This window comes from Orcinus orca, chromosome 20 (assembly GCF_937001465.1).
Source record: "Orcinus orca chromosome 20, mOrcOrc1.1, whole genome shotgun sequence".
In the NCBI taxonomy this organism is placed as follows: Eukaryota; Metazoa; Chordata; class Mammalia; order Artiodactyla; family Delphinidae; genus Orcinus; species Orcinus orca.
Window position 1 is genome coordinate 29,902,949 of NC_064578.1, and position 17,908 is coordinate 29,920,856.

General features: G+C 42.6%; 1 pseudogene; it reads right to left on the minus strand.

Moving 5' to 3' along the window:
* The window catches only part of LOC101274314 (mitochondrial import inner membrane translocase subunit Tim29-like), a 75,586-nt pseudogene extending 61,786 nt beyond the window's left edge, over positions 1-13,800 (minus strand).
* Between the last annotated feature and the right edge of the window lie 4,108 nt (positions 13,801-17,908).

A 17,908-nucleotide genomic window follows, 5' to 3' on the forward strand; every position in this document is an offset into this window, starting at 1 on the left:
GGCTTTAGGTCTTTGAGCCTCAATTTACCTATCCAAAAATGGAGGGAGTAGGGGCAGAAGGGCTAGATTGTTGGACTAGATGTTCACTGATGTTTTTACTACTTTTAATATTTCTTCTGTGATTCCAAGAACTCTAAGTATGGTAACCAACAAACTAAAAGTTCCTAGGCAAACATCTCAATTTTGTATTGCTTAATCACTGATTTTGTCAAGGTACTTTAAAATATGCTTTTTATTCTCTGCATGAGGAGCTATAGGTGTGACTCTATATGTATGAATTTGGTCAAGAATCATATACACACTACTATATATAAAATAGACAACTAATAAGGGACCTACTGTACAGCACGGGGAACTCTACTCAATACTCTGTAATGACCTATATGGGAAAAGAATCTAAAAAAGAATGCATATATGTATATGCATATCTGATTCACTTTGCTGTACAGCAAACTAACACAACATTGTAAATCAACTATACTCCAATAAAAGTTAATTTAAAAAAAGAATCAGAATGACTTCTACTGTATACACGTAGTTTTACTGCAAATGCTATCAATAGGTAAGAATGTTCTTTTGAAGCTTCCAGCCCAGAAGATAAATTGCATTTTGAAGATACCCAAAGATTCCCCCCATTTTTTTCATTTCTTTGATGCATGTAATTCTTTTGACTTCAGCCCAAGTCTCATCTTTTGGCAAATGACCAATTCACAGTTTCCAAGCAATATTCAGAATGTATTCAGCTAAAACAAATCAAGCCAGACAGTTGTCACAGAAGCATTTAACCAAAATTACTTCAACATTTTAACAATGCTTGACGTTTTCAGGGACGTCTTTGAAGTACAGAGCTCCCAAAATATTTAGTGTTAACAGTTTTAGACAGGTGTTTTGCCAAAGACATGTAAAGATGTGTTGAGTGAAGATTATTATTTTGCAGTGAGCTTAGCCTCTGGAAAAATATTTATGTCTTAATTGGATGGAATTCCACCTGTCATTTTAGCAAACACTTTGCTTATGGTCCGTTTTGCTTAGAGTCCAAGAAAAATGAAAGTATTTTAGTTGTGAGAATTAATGAGACACGTTTGGGCTTTGTGGAATCACTGCATTTGTTAGGTGATAATTATAAGAGAGTGTTTTAGGAACTTGAACTGGAGTTTGCAATTAGAACATACAAAATTGGGTCTCAAAAGAAAGCTTAAGAAAAAGAAGCGTGACAGAAACTGTTGCCAAGGTCCTTTTAGAGCAAACCAAAGTTATAGAACTGAAAAAATCACTTAATGAAAACTCAGATGGAAAAAGGCAGTCAACACATTTTCTAGGAGCTTCTTTCATTCTAGGGACCAGTTACCTTAGTACCTGTCACATAGTAGGTCCTCAGAAAGAGGGAGCTTCCTGCCTGTGTCTCCCTAGCTTTTCCCTTCTTTCACTTCATCATTCTTCCCTCTACAAGGTTTTTGGTCACTTACAACGTGATTTCAACAAGGGATACTGAAAATAGAAAACAGAAGTCAGCTGCCTTTGAATCACTCTTTAGATCAGTGCAAAGAAATCTCCCTCCTTTGCTCAGAGAAGTTCTCTGTGTGAGTGTAGCTGATGAAGTGTTAGCGTATTGACTCCATTACCGAGATGAATAAATCTGGTTCACATTTTGATGGGCCAAGACAGACTGTGAAAGTACCTGAAATGTTCTGTTTAAGGCCCAACCACGCGTTGAATGAGTGTCAGCTCTGGGTGGGTCAGGGTGAGCCCCACTGTCACCTTAGAGACGTGATCCTGAAGGGAGAAGTGGGTCATAGGTGAGGTGTTTTGCCGGGGGGGGGGGGCAAGAGAGTGTTGGATCTACCTTCTGAACCTCTCATTTTGGGTCGTGGTACCCCAAAACCCCAGCAGTAAAAGGTCCGACTCAAACCAAACAGCAAAGTCTCCCTCCTGTGTGGTGACATCTAAAGAAACAGAGCGAAGGGCAGAGCCAGCTGGAGGGCTTGACTCAGAGGCTCCTCACAGCGCACACCCGCCCGCCTCCACTTTGTCCTCTGCGGACCAGGCGCTCTCACGCAGTCCCCAGAAAAAGAAATGCAGAAGCTGTTGTTCACCAGATCTCACCTCTATTTTCCTTGTAGTGAAAACACTTGAAGTGCTTGGGCTAGAAACTGAGGCTCTGGAGGGCCCTTGAAGGAGGCGGAGGGGCTCTGGGTAAGATCTGGTGGGGGGGAAGTGTAGCCTGAGGAGGGCTGCGGGGAAGTAGAGCCGTGGAGCTAGTGAGAGGCTGTGGGTGACGTGATGACTGACCCCCCTATCTCTGCCCCTGAGCCCCTCGAACTTCTAAACTCCCACAAGGCTTGGTGAGGGCTCTGGCTTAGCCTCCTGTTCTTGGTGATGTGGAGAAGCAGTGCATGCAGCCACGGGTCACGGAGGTAGAGAAGTGAGCCGTGGCAACTCACGGGCTTCATGGTGCGTTTGCCTCGATGGGAGCTCGAGGCCAGCTTCAGCCGACGACCAGGTCTCCCAAGGGACCCCGGCCACCACATTGTCGTCATAAGGACTGGGTAGGTGAGCCACTCCTGCACCCCTTTTTACCAGGGAGTGAGCCTCTAGCTTCTTGATGTGGGTAACATCCTTCTCATCCTTCTTAATGCCCTTTCTTGTTCTCTGGCCTCTTATGCTATGGTTTCCTTTGTTTTCCTTTTTTTTTTTTTTCTTTTTTTTTTTTTGGCCATACCACTCGGCTGGCGGGACCTCAGTCTCTGGACCAGGGATTGAACCCGGGCCACAGCAGTGAAAGCGCAAGTCCTAACCACTGTACCACCGGGAACTCCCTACTGTTCCATTTTTGAATTTTTACAACATGCCGGGCACTTGTTGGATCAAGGTGACAGTCTGGTGTTTGTTTTTTCCAGTGTCCCCGTCAGGCCTGATACCTTGATCTTGGACTTCCAACCTCCGGAACTGTGAGGAAGTACATTTCTGTTGTGTAAGCCACCCGATCTGTGGTACTTTGTTTTGGTAAGCTTGGCAAACTGACACACTCCCCAAACAGGTAGATGGTCTGCAAATAAAGACACACGACCATGTAGATAGCTGGCACTGGAAAAAAATATACAGCGAGGAAAGAAATTCCAGAAGCACCAAGAGCTCCAGCAAAGATACAGAGGTAGGAAGAGGAGAATATATTTGCGACTGGAATGCGGGAAGGAATAAAGGGTGATAAAGCTAGAAAGGTGAATTGGTCTCAGATGATCAAGGTGAGTGAATTCTAGGTGGAGAAGTCTGGCCTCTCCAGACATCCTTTGGACCCTCAGTAGGCCAAGAGAACCAGGGAATGGATGTTGGATGTAAATTTAGAGCATGTGGAAAAGCGCAGCCTTTTTCTTGCTGCTTCTTTTCCTGTATGAGCTATTACTTTAAAAGTTGAAAGAGATCCTGGAGCATAAAAAACGTCTATAAAACGAAGAGAGAAGTTGAAAGAAGGTTTCTTCGCTTCAGGGACTTTGGGTGGAAATTTTCGTTGGCTTGAAACTTTTATGGGCACAACGGCATTTCAATGCCCATTTATTTGAGTAAATCTGGGGACATTCTCCTAGATGTGATACATTTATTGGCGGGGAAGGTAAGAAGCTTCCTGACTGGGTCCCTTCAGTGCAAGCAATGAAATGACTTAGAGTCTTTTTACATTCAGTGAAGAAAATTTAGGTGGGTCACTTTCTGCTGCTGCGGCGTGCAGTGGAGGGCGTTAGTGCTGCGGATACCTGTCGGGGAGAGGGCTTCTCAGGGGCTCCCTACATGGCAGGCTTTTGTGTGCTCGGAGGAGAGACAGCTTGGAGCACAGGGACAAGGTGTGGCTGATAGGACCTGATAAACCCCACACAAAAAGCCAACTGTAGTGCTGAAAGGGTCTCCAATGTAGCTCTTTAATTTCCTCGCTTAGAAATGTTTCTCCTCTTTTCATCCCCAGCCTTTATCTTAACTTCTAATCGGAGCAAAGCGGCAGCCTTTCAAATTGAACAAATAGGTTCCTCTGGCCGTGACAAGATGTACCTCATTTTCTCAGCCAGCCTTCAGCAAGGTCACACCTTTTTAATTTATTTTCTGTAAGAAAAATCTACTTGCTGGATAGAACAAGGGCCAGATCTCGCTAGAGGTCATTTCTTGAGCTAGTCATAAAGCAGAATGGGATTAGAACCGTTTAATATCCTCACCCTCACCTTGCTGCCCACCGCCAGCATGGAGGGAGCAGAAGGGAGCTGGCTGGGCGACAGGGACATTCCACGTGGATTGTTCTGTCCTCCTATTGTGCTGGGGGTCTTTCCCCTTGTATTTATTTGTATTTCACACATGACTTTTACTCTCCAAAAATGCACTCACTTAAAAATGTTAGTGAAAGATCAGGGACTGGTTTAACATTTTCTAACATAAAAAAAAAGAAGGGGCAGGAGATAGTCTGCTTCTGTTTTATATAAGCTAATTTAACGGAACTTGCCCACCACCCCAACTTTTAAAATTGTTCCCAGACATTGTTTTTTCCCCCCTGGGCATTTAAAAATTGAAGTGAATGATTTTACTCCGAAATCAAGGAAGTCTTCATTCTTTAAGTTTTAATTATTGGATAATTTACTAAAATATGCAGCCAATTCTTTTTGTTTTGTTTTGCTTGTATTAAGTAACTTCATTTTTCTCTTTGTAAAATTAGTTACCATCTACTTTTATGTATGTAAATATATAGAAAAATGTCTGGAAGTATATATACCAACCTTTAATAGTAATTACTCCTGTGGAAGCACGTAGGGATTGTAGGGAAGAGAGGACTCCATATATTAACTCATTACTTGAGTAATTTACAATGATAAGGCATTTATGTTAAAAAAAAGTTTTTTTAATAAACAAAAATAAATTTTTAGAAAACTAAAACCATGCTAAAATGGATAGCAAGTAAATACAAGTCACCTGTAATCTTACCTTCCAGGAAAAAATATTGATGACATTTTGTTGTATTCCTTCCCACACTTTAATCCTGTATACTTTTCTAACTCTTTTTCTCCATTTCATTAAATATTCTTTTAAAACAGTGTATTCAGTGCCTTCAGAGTATTCCATCATATATGCATACCTAATGCATTTAGACATTTTAAAACCTGCTTGCTGTTTTCAACTTGTGGCCTCTATTAAAGGAACCACTGTAATAAACAGCTTTATCTAGACACATTTGGGTACATCTCAGATCATTTTCTTAGGCTGGAGAAAATTCCTAGAAGTGGAGTTACTAGTTCAAAGCAGAGAACATATTCAAGACTACTGATACATTTTGCCAAATTAACCTCCAGTAACAGTGCATTCATTTAAATTATCACCAGCAGTGTAGTAATGTGTCTATTATAATTTTTCCTTTTACCTGACTCTTTGAATTTGATGAGGGGAGTAGTCATTGTTTTGATTTGTATTTTAAAAATTATTAGTGATGTTAAACACCTATCATTAGTTTATCAGTTGTTGGTATTTCTTCTCTTGTGACTCAGCTGTTTGCATTTTTTATCCATTTGTTTACTAGGGTTTTCATTTTTGCTTACTGACTTGTAAATCATCTTTAGAGTTTAAATATATTAACCCTTTGTATATATTTTGTATTCTGTAATTCGATATCTACATTTTTATTTTAATTATATTTAAAATATCATTTTTTTCCATTTTTATGCATTCAAGCTCACCACTCATGTCCTTTGTGGTATTTTCATTTGCATTTATGCTTAGAAATGTCTTTTCTACCCTAAAAATATACCTATTTCATATCCTACTCAGATACTTATCCTTTCATTTTTTTATGTAACTCTATATTGATTCAGAATTTATATAGTATAAGATAGGAAACACATTTTATTTCTCTAACTAGAAAACCAATTTTTCTAAAACTGCTGATTGCATTCCTTTTTCTTGAAAATTTGAAATTCTAAAATTCTGTGTCCTGTTCCATTGATTTCTTTGTCTATTCTTACATTGACAACATACTGGTTTAATAATTGTAGTTTTATAATATGTTTTCATATTTGTCAGTTTATTCTTCTTCTTTTTCACAACTTCTTCCATAGTCTTGCCCATTTAATTTGCAGATGAATTTTTAAATTCCCCTGTCATTTGGTGCTTACCAATAAACACTTAGTACTTAACAAATAAACATTTTTGATTGTGCAAATGAATAATTAATTTGATTGGAACTGAATTAAACCTCTAATTGGGAAGTGACATCTATGCAATATTAACTTTCCCATCCATGGACATGATTTGTCACTTCATTTGTTTAAAAAAATTGTGTTCCTCAATAATGTTTTTTTTTTTTTCCACATAGGCCTCAAATATTCTGTGGTGCTGGTGGAGAGGGAGAGAACTAGATGGATTTGGGAGATAGATAAGATTCACAGGCTTTGCTGGTAGATCAGTCATGGGAGGTTAGGGAGAAGGTTCTTGGCTTTCATAACAGGAGAACAGATGGTGCCATTCACTAAGACAAGGAACGTCAGAGGAAAACCAGCTTTGGGGGAGAAAGATCCATACTTTGGTTCTGGACGTGTGAACTTTGGGATGACTTTGTGACATCTAAGTAGACACATGCAGGTTAGCAGATGTGCAGGTTTGAAGCTCGGCGGAAAGGGCTGAGCAAAAAAATCCACATTTATGAGTCACCTGCAAATGGATGGTAATTAAAGCCAGACGTTACGCAGGGAGCAAGCATGGCATGATAAGGGAAATATGCATAGGACTGAGCCTTTATGGCTGGGGAGATGTTGAGCCTGCAAAGGAGATAGACCAGAGTGAGCTTAAAGTCACCAGAGCCAAGGCAAGAAAGGGTCTCAATTACATCTACAGCTAACTGATCTTTGACAAGGGGGCCAAGACCATTCAATGGGGAAAGAGTAGTCTCTTCAACAAATGACGCTGAGACAATTGGATATCTACCTACAAAAGAATGAAGTTGAACCCTCACTTCATTCCACATAGGAAAATTAACTCAAAATGGATCAACACCTAAATATAAAAGTTAAACCATACAGGTCTTAAAAGTGTCATTTAAGAAACTACACACAAATCACCAACTGTTCCTCAAATTCTGAAAGAGTATTTGGAGCTTTATGTGGTAGTTAAGTTTTGGTTACAAGTTACAGAAATGGACTTCAGCGAGTTTATGTGAAAAAGAGTGAATTATTAGAGGAAGCCTCAGGAATTTAGTAAAAGTCAAGAAAATCAAGAGCCGGGAATGGGCTGGGACTGGGCATCCAAATTGCCCTGGGGGGGAACCAAGGAAGTTTGTTGGTTTATTAGTTTTTTGCTCCCTCCCTTCTTTCTCCCATCCCCACCCAATCTCTCTCTGTCTCTCTGTCTCTCTCTCTGTCTCTCTCTCTCTCTCTCTCTCTCACACACACACACACACACACACACACACACACTTTATGTCTTTCTGCTTCAATATCTTCTTTGTCTGCATTGTGGATTTCTCTGTTTCTCATTCTGAGTGGTGAAACATGACTAGCAAGAGCTCCCAGGTTTACACGTGTTCAGTTTCTGCCAATCTTGGTTCCACTTCCAAAATCCTAGAGAAGAGCTCTGACTGGCCCGCACTGGGTCAGATGCTCCAGCTTGGACCAATCATCTGTTACATTTTACTAAGACTGTGATATTCACCTAACAATGCATATGTAGTGGATGGGGAAAGAGCAGTTCCCTGAAATATGTGTAAAAGGTGGATACTAAACAAGTAAGTTTGGTTTTCTCTAAAAAAGCATAGTCCAAAACTTCTGAATTTAGAAGAAAGTGGCTAACTTTCAAATATTCAAACCACCTTAAGGAGCTATTAGTATGATTTGATTCAAGCTCCCTTTGATCAAGTCCTTGCCTTGGGAAATGAGAGCTACTTCAGAGTCATCTCTGATGATTGTAGGGTGCTGCCATTTTCAACACAAGTGCAAGTTTGTATGATAACTTGTTTTTGAAACTAGGGTGAATTAGGTGTAACTCCATTGCAGTAGGTTGGCTTTGAAAGAGGATGTTATAATAGTCAGACATCAGAGTAGAAGATGCTTCATAATCAGGTAACAATGTGGTTTGTTAAATCATGGCCAACATAGACAGACATTTTTCCATGATGACTACAGAATGTTCAACAAAATCAAAGCATTTTGATTTTGCCCAATAGTTTGACTTAGTAATATCATTCAACTACTAGTAATACAGACCCTCAAATACAATAAGTTGGACCAGACAGGCATTCATTTTTCTCCCATAAAATGAAGTCCTGAGGAAGACAACCCAGTGTTGAAGCAGCAGTGACAATTCATGCCCAAGCTTCTCTACCCCATGTCTTTGGCCATCTCTAGCATGCTATATCCATGCTCAAGTTTGCCTCAGCATCACATAATGGCCTCTGCTGCTCCAACCATCACATCTATGTTTTATGAAAGAAGGAGGAGAAAGAGGGGAAGGCAAGAGAGCCCCTATCAGTTGAGTCAGTAAGTTTTTAAGAAGTATCTGAGAAACTCCACCCAACAGTATCCACTTACTTTTTGTTTCTAGAACTTAGTCATGAGACTGATCCTATCTGCAAGGGAGGCTGGGGAATGGAGATTTTCATTGGCTGTTATGCTGTCTTTCCCCTCAGATTTTCTACGGAAAGGAAGAAGAGATAGGACAATGAGTTGGTAACCAGCAGTTTGTCTTACCAACTTTGCTTTCTTTGACATTCTTTGGTTTCCACATTTACATTTCATGATTCTCCCACAGCTGCACACTAGTCTGTTCCCTGCGTTGAGAATTATCTATTTTTGCGATTTCATTTGCTTGTTCGTCTAACTAATATCTATTGAGCACCAACTGTGTGGCCGCATTTGTAGCTATGGCACTGAACAAAATTAAACAAAAATCCCTGCTCACAGAGTTTCATTTTAGTGAGAGAAAAGATGATAAATAACAAAAAATATGTAAAAAAGATACTGTGCTCAATGGTCACAAGTGCTAAGGCAAAGAAAGGCATCAGGGCAGTGGGATGGGAATGAAGCATTGGAGTAATGGTTGTTGAAATTTTAGATAAGAAAGCCCAAGAAGATCTCATCAATTTTTGGAATATAGGCAGAAAGAAGTAAGGGAGCTAGCTTCAGGAAGAGCATTCCAAGGCGAGGAAACTGCAGGTGCAAAGGCCCTGTGGTGCGAGTATCTGGAGTGTATCTGAAGAAAACAAAGGAGTTCAGTGTGGTTAAAGCAGAGTGCAGGGAAAGTAGTGGGAGATGAGTCAGAGGGAGAGCAGGGAGTGATCACTTGAGCATCAGAGACCCTATGAGGGACATCAGCTTTCATTATTTTGCCTCCTATCCCTACTCGGAATTTCTATAAACTGATAAAGCTTTCGCTTTAGTTTAATTTTAGTATTTATTTTTAAAATTCAGCTTATTTTAGTTGATTTACACTATTTCATTGGTTTCAAGCGAACAACATAGTGATTCGATATTTTTATAGATTATACTCCATTTAAATATTTCATTATTTGTTTAATGAAATATCAGGTTTATGGGCCGATTACCAGCATTGGGTGAATATTTCTGCTTCTGTCTCATCAGCTTTAATAGCATTAGACTCATGCCTTTATTCTCCCCAATTACACACACATTCACACACATTTGCAAATACTTTTTATTTTGAGTTGTTGTTGTTTTAAGTAGCATTGTTACTCACCAGCTGGCTGTGCTGGTGCACATTTTTATGTACTCAGTTCTTTGTAGAAACTGAGCGATATGGCCTGAATGTGGTTGACATGAGTGGGTGAGAGGATGATGATATGTGAGAAACATATTAAATATGAAGGCGATCCTTGTACAAAGGGATTTCAACCAGTGGGTTTAAAGATGGGAACCAACCCAGCGGCAGATGGAGTTACTTAGAAGTAGTTAGAGAAGGAATTCAAAGTGCAAGCTGAAACACAAACCTGGATTAAACCTCCCAAATATGAAGGAACTTTCATGATGAAGTTTGTTTTCATTTTTTTTTCTCTCTTCAAATCCCAGCCCCAAACTGCATGTCTCAGATGAATAGGGAGCAAGTGTAATTAACTGAATAGAGCAGTAAAAGGAGAATTATGGGATATGGAAAGCATTTAAATATGATTCATGAGTTTGGAGATATTGCAAACATGTGATAGATGCTCGGAAGAGGCCATCAGAGAGATTGTGCTGAGAGCTCAGTTGGGAAATGACTAAAGCCTGCCCCCGAATCTTGGCAGTTCATATAATTAAAAGACTAAATATTTTATAAAGATGAAGCAAGTAAGATTTCACCAGCACCACACTCTGAGCCAGAAGTGATTAAACATAAACCAAAAATGCATGCACATTTTGTCCCTGGGAAGCAGGGTCTGTTTCTTCCCTCTGGAAGTCAGGAGTGGAGGGGCACGGTGCTTACATCATTGCTGAATGGATTACTAGTGGCAGGAATCTGAAAGTAAGTGGAAACCAGGTCCTTGGCTCTATGGTGGATGGAACCAGGACATGAGCTGGCATTCTACAAGAGAAAAACCATCCCAAAGCTTTCATATCACTTACCCTCTCACCACTCCCAGGATATCAGCACAGGCCATGCCCACAATATGAAAGTTGAAACCGTAAGGCTTCTTAAAGAAAACATAGGGGACTATCTTTATGACCTTCGGGTCGGCCAAGATTTGTTAGATGGGATGCAAGAAGAACTAACCATAAAACAGAAGATTTGATAAATTGAACTTGAATCAAAATGTAAACCTCTTCTCATTGAAAGAAACTGTTGTGAAAATTAAAACACAAACACAGACTGGGAGAAAATATTCACAAAACATATATTCATATCCACAATATATAAAGAACTCTTATGAAACAATAACGAAAAATACAATACAATTTTAAATTAGCAAAACAAAACAGAAACAAACCAAAAAGTGGCCAAAAGACTTGAGCTGGAACTTCATAAGAGAAGACATATGAATAACCAGTAAGCATATGAAAAGGTGCTCAATATTATTACTCATCAGGGAAATATAGATTAAAGCCACAATGGGATACCGACAATACTCAGCAGGATGGCCCAGCTAGAAAAGCTCGGAGAGCTATCTCTGTGGTCATCCTTATCTTCCACCTCCAGCTGGTGGCCACATCTTGGCTGTTGTTCCCCCTTAATGTCACCAGGGACTGATCCACAGCCTTCGTTTCTGCCTTAGGACAGTCTCTCCCCAACTCTTCCTTTCACTTTTGGAACATCTTCCTTACCCATCTCCCTGACTCTGGTCCCTCTTCTTCCACTCTTCTTCACTCTGTTGCAAATTTGGTCAAATCCCTCCCTGTCCCACTTTCTTGGTGAGTTCCCCAAGCCTACAGGTAGAGTACGCCCTCCCCTAGCACCCTTGCCCCTCCAAAACCTCCACCTCTGCCCTCATCTCAGGAACCTGCTCTGTTCCAGACACACGACAAACTACCTTTACAGATTCCCAAATACATGGGCTCTGTGTCCATTTGTTTGTTTGTTTGTTTCCTGGAAATTCTGCCAGCCTATCCCCATCACCCTCAGGATAAACACCAAACTCCAAGGCCTTGCATGGCCCACCTCTTCAGGTAACTACCCACTAGGTCACTCTCTTTATTCCAGCCAGGGTTGGCGGGGGGGGGGGGTGGCTTATGCTCCATCCTGCCCCAGGGACTTTGCACACGCTATTCCCTTTCCCTGAAACACTCTTCTCCTTTCTACATCTAATTAATTCCTACCCAGGCTTTGCTCTCAGCTCAGTTTTCCCCTGCCCTTACCTGGACTGATTCATATACCCCTTATTATCCTCATAGCACCATGGACCTCTCCTTTGCAGTGTGTGTGTCATAGCTATAGTTTTACACACACAGTTTCTCTCACCACATTGTAGACAGGAACAGCATCTGTTTTTCCACCGTTATACCCAGTGCTGACAGCAGTGCCTGGCTCCTAGTAGGAGCTCGTAAGCATTTGTGGAGGGGCAGGGACTTGGTTGTGTGCTCAGACTCAGGTCAGACTGCCTTGATCCAAATCCTGCCTCAGCCACCTACCAGCCACGTCAGCAAGTTATTTAACCTCTTGGTGCAGGGCTAGGATTAGAGTGGGGAAAGGTGCCTGGGGTGTAAAATGTAAAGAGGTACTCACTGCAGGACCTCCCCCTGCCCTAGTGTTGCTGAACCAAACTTGGGTCTGCTCACCCGCGTGCAGTAAAGCCAGTCTACCGACACCGGGCTGTAGTGAAGGGAAGTGCAGCGTTTATTGCAGGGCCAAGCAAGGAGTCCAGGCAGCTAGTGCTCAAAACACCTGAACTCTCCAATGGGTTTCAGCAAAACATTTTTAAAGACCAGGTGAGGGAAGGGAGTTGAGGCTGCATACGTGATCAACTCCTGCATGATTCTCTGATTGGTTGATGGTGAGGTATCAGGGCAGTGTCACAGGGGTTAACATTATCAGTCCTTAGGCTCCAGGAGGCCTGGGGGCCTGGGGGTCATCAAGTAATAAACATCTTCCTATTGGTGGGGGTTTTAGCGTCTGTAAAAAACTCAGGAAATATGGATCGGATACTATTATCTTGATACTTCAGAGAGGAGCTAAAGCAGAGAATATGGGGGAGGGCCTGTCCTGGGAAGGCCCCATAGGGTCCTGATCTGTTACACTGGCCTTGTCTCTCAGTGTCCTCATCTGGGATAATCACTGGGCCTGGGTCATAGGCTTACAGAGATGAAATGATTTCATGGATGCAAACCACTCGGACCAGTTCCTGGCACAGCATCTTCATTTGTCAAGTGGCTCAAGGCTTAGTTCATACCTGTTCTGCCAGCACTTCCAACTCAGGCCCACCTCTTCCTTGGACCCCTGCTGCCACTGTCCTCTTCTGAAAAAATGGCACCCCTAATAGTACTGAGGTGTACAGTTCTCATGGCACTCGACGCATCTGTCACTTTCTCTACTAGACAAGAGCACTTCGAGGACATCTAAACCTGAGCATCCCCTGCCCTAACCCAGGTCCCAACAAAGAGGGTGTCCTCCCTGAAAACAGGTTGAATGAATATTTATTTGCTACTCTTGTTCAAGGCCAGGTCTAAGAGCCCCTCCCGCCCCGGAGGGCATGTAACCCTGACTCCTGGTTGTCAAGCTTCAGAATTTGAATCTTGCGGCAGGGGGAGGAGGAAGGAGGTGCAGATTCCAGCAGCATCCATACCTGGTCTCAGGGAAGCCCAGTTTGCTGGCAAAATGAGCATGTAGCCCATGAAGAGCAGAAATGCTCAGAGAAGGAAACACCCTCAGAGAGGAACATTTGGGGGGCTGGGGAGAAGTTTATACAGAAACCCATCTAGGTAGCTAACCTTTTTGTTTGTTTGTTTGTTCCTTTAGTGGCTTGAACTATCTAGGAAACACTGCATACTTCCAAGCAGTAAGCAAGCCTCCTTTCTTTCTTCATTGTCCTGCTTGTCACTCCTGGCCTATCTGCCATCCCCTGCTATCCACGCCTGCCCACTGGGAATACTGAAGGATCCCAGGTTCCCATTCCTCTGAAGAGGACCTGGATTGTGGCTTCTGTCTCTCTGTACGCCAGTGACCCTCACACTGAGATTCCATGCTGCCCAGCTTCTCACAGCCCGTGAGGTTGGTCACGAGGGGGCCGACGTCGGGGGGGAACAGGTTTTCCCGGCCTGGGGGCACATGCCCAGACTCTTGCCCCACGAATGGCCCGTCATCTTTAGAGCCGTAGAACAGTGTGCATCTTTGTTTGGTCGTGGATGAATCCATCAGGAGACCCATCTCTGGGGCTGCTGGCTGGTGACTCACGTCCAAATGCTGTTTATTTCAAGCCCTGTGGGAAACTCTGAAACTGACATAGGTTTTCACACAGCTGGACTCTGGCTTGTCTCCTATATCCACTCCTCCACCCCTTTTCTCTCCAACAGGAGAAACTGAGGACAAGAACGATCCCAAGGTCATTCTCACTGAACTGGGGGAGCTGTTTGGAAGGGCTTACAATTCCACAGGCGAATCTGGGTCCAGTGCAGCGTGTGGGGTCACCGTCTCCCCTGCTGTAAACCCTGATTATTCTTGCCCTCTTAATCTGCATGATTCCATCTGGCATCTGCAAAGGGACAAAGCCAAGCAATCCAGAATATTATCAGTTACCCAGAGACGACAGAGAGTTAAGAACAATCTGGAATGACATAAAATGGTACATTGTACACTGTGGAGTGGATCACTTCCAGTTAAGTTACAAAGGCTTCTGTTGCAATTATGACTTTATTCAAATCAATACTTAAACGAAGCTTGGAAATAGAGATGGAGAGGTCAGAAGGCAAAGCACAGCACGCCACGCAAAGCACCTTTCCAATAAATATGCAAGAGTGTCTCCGCCACGGAATCTATTGCTCCCGTGAAGTCAGCATAAATATGCGAAGTACTTAACAACACTCGCTGCATGTATATTGGCAATTTGTCAGCGTGCTAGCAGCAGGAATCGAATGCCTAGCGCCTGGTGTTGGGCTGGTGTCGTTTTTTCAGAGGACCAGTACAGGAAATTGCTAACTCTGGTTAATTCTTTTGAATTAAAATGACCCACATGTTTTCCTGAATGAACCACAAACAATTCAGGGAAGCTTCCTCCCCACCTTTCCCCAGCCTTACCACCCATCCCAGGGTTCCATATATTCTCAGCTTCCTCTCCAAAAGCTAGCCAAGTTTGGTGGATATCTTTTGTTTCTTTCATCGGATCACCTCTCTGACAAACTATCTCAATTTTCCTCCAGGATAACTGTCCCTCCCGTATCCTCAGCCAGTGGTAGTCTGGGTGGGGTTGACTCCACCCTCAGCCTGTGTTTTGATCTGGCCAATCAAATAATCACATTCCTCTAGCCCCAGTGACTGGTTCAGAGATAGGCGTGTTACTCAATTTGGGCCAATGAGAGTCAGGCCTGGGAATTTTTTTTAAGCTGCTTGGAGAAAAGAAGCTCTCTCTTTCTGCAGGGTTTGGAGCTTTGAAGAGTGAGCCTGGAGTTGCCCACGACCAGCACATGAGAAAATCTGCCTGAGAATAAAGCCAGCACAGAGGAAAGTGGAATCAATTGAGTCTTAATGACATTGTTTGAACCACTGGATCAAGCCATGCCTGAAGGCAGTAATCTCAATTTTTTAACTATAAGAATGTATTTAAAAATTATTATTTTTTGTTCAGTAGATTGAGTTGTGTTTTCTGTCACTCAACAACTGAAAAACTCCTAACTGATATGTCCTAAATCCCCAGAACATACACACTATTCTTTCAAGTACCCAATATTCTTTCAAGTACCCATGTTAGATTAGTGAAACTAAATGGCTCCTAAATAAAAATAAGTAATTCTTTTAAAAGGAGAATGGGATGTTGCTGCAGACAGAGGGCACTGGGTGTGTCACCAGCATCCCTGAAGTTAGTGTCACTCACCTGTGGGCTTCCCCCACCTTGTTCAGTCTCTCCTCCACGGCATAGTGATGCTTCATGCTTCCTCACTGGACCCGTGTGTTAGTCCTGTCTCAGTTTCAGCACTTAGGGCACTGCTTGGCACAGAGGAGATGTTTGATGTGTGACTTTGGGGAGATAGCTTAGCTTCCTTGTGCCATAAAATGCCACCCCCCCATGGAGATGCTCGCTAAGGCTGTGTATTCTGCAGTGGGAATGATGCACGGACAGCCCATGGCAACCGGAGAAGAAATCAACCTCACAAAACAAGTAAAACGACCTTCTGTTTATGCGGCATGGATGGAGCTAAAAATTGAACTCTGATTTTTTTTATCTTAGTATGTCCACATCCAGTATTTTCCATGAGGAAAGAAGATATGCCTTAACCAACAATTTCTCAAATTCCTTTTAGTAGATACACTACTCCTTGACTCCTTGTTCTGTTGCAGTGTCCATGAGTCTGTGTTATTTCTGCAAAGATGGTAACTGGGGTGGGGGAGAGAGTCACTTTGATTTGCTATGTGTCATTGAAATGTCTTAGCGCTGTCAGCCAAAAAAGCAGCTAAAAAACTCCCACACTGTATGCGCCCATCTGTGGAGCAAAATGAAGGTCTGAGTCGCGTGTTTGGGTTATGATCATAATCACAGCAAATAACCGCTTTGCTATTTTGCTGTGTGTACAGCCTTGTGTTTCAGCTCTGAGCTATCAGGTTTACTATTACCCCCAGTGCCATCTCACCAGCACACCGAGTTCAAAGTGGCGCCAGGCAGTGAGCTTTAAGGTTGGGTTTCCGCTGTGGTAGCAGATGTGACTCTTGTCCAATAAAACACATGCTCCTTTAGCATCTCCCGGTGACTTCAGCCTGAAAGGACAGGCTAAGGGACCATCATTCTTTGCGGGGAGATATTTCATCTGCTAAATTGTTTTCGGCGAAACAATCAAAGCTACTGTGTGCAGCTCCAAAGCACAGGCAGGGACGAAGCAGGGAAAGTGCTAGGGTTGATATGCAATCTGGCTTGGGTTATGGCTACGTGAGGCAAAATGCGGCTCCAGAAATAACTGTGAGGTTCCCGATTTTGATGCAGAAGTGGATAGCAGACTGGGCAGCTGGTAACGCCAGGTCACCATGAGCTCAGCACCAAGGAACATCAATCCTTTCAATGTGTCTGTATCCAGGACCTGCCCTGACTCCTATTTTCCCCCGGGGGTGGTGGACTTCCTCTTCTGAATTAAGAGGTAAGTCCCACAAAGGCAGAGAATTTCGGTCTTTTTGTTAACTGTTGTTTCCCCAGTGTCTGGAGCAGTACCTGGCATGTGGTAGGTGCCCGTAAATTTTTGTTGAAGAAAAGAATCACTCAGTCGACAGACTCAAGTCTCCTTTGGGTGTTTACATATTGAGAAGGAAAAATACAATGCACAAGGACGAATTATGAAATCCCCCAAGAGAAGGATAATGGCCCTCTGCAATCACAGCCTTTGTTTTACATGTAGATTTCAAGACTGGAAACTCTGCCATCACTGGTATGCGACAAGTTCACACTCTTAAACCGCATAATGACTGTCTGCTGATAACACTCCATGTTCTGGTGGCCTGTGGGCTGGGTCCCTGCAGCTCACACTAGTGTGAATCCAGCCTGTGTTGCATTTAAAGTACAATTAAACTAGTTGGCAATGTTTAAAATCTGGGAGCTTTTAGATTACAATATGAATTGCTGGGTTTCCCTCAGTAGTAGAAAGGCACTCGCCTTCCTGCAGGGTAACACTTGGCTGGCGCTGAGATGTGGATGGTCCCATGAGAGGAGCCATCCTGTGACATCCAATTTGCTGAAGGTGCCTGGGTCACCTCCCTTGCTCTCATAACCTACCTGCCCCTGAAGACTTTTGAATTTGCTGCAGGGAGCCCTAGGGTATTATGCAGAGAGAATTATGTCCCTGTGAATTTTGGGTGTAGGACAGTCCAGAAAAGTGTGTCCTGAGTACCTTGATAATTTGTGAAAAGGCAACATTTTGTTGATTAGGAAAACAAAGCAGCAGGATTTCAGGAACAGATGCCATTAAATTTTTTGAATCAGTAAAAGCAAATTTGAAAACTTCATTATGGATCTATGGCATAAAAATTGAGGGCATATCTTTCTCAGGGCACTTTGAGGTCACAGCCAATGTCTCCTTCCAGGGTAGTTTTTAATAGCAAAGAAGCTGATTTGTTTCGGAAACAGATGCCTTTTAAAACTTTGACTTGGATGTGTGCTATAAAATATGTTAATGTATTTTATTATTTTGGGATGAGACTTTAGTCTTGCTAGTTGTGGTTTCGTACAACTGTTACGTATTTTTCTCCTACCCCCCTAGAACTGTAACCCCTGTCAGCAACAGGAGGTGACCGCATGGGGTTCAGGGTCAGGTTGTAGAGTTCAGACTAAAAGTGCTGTGAG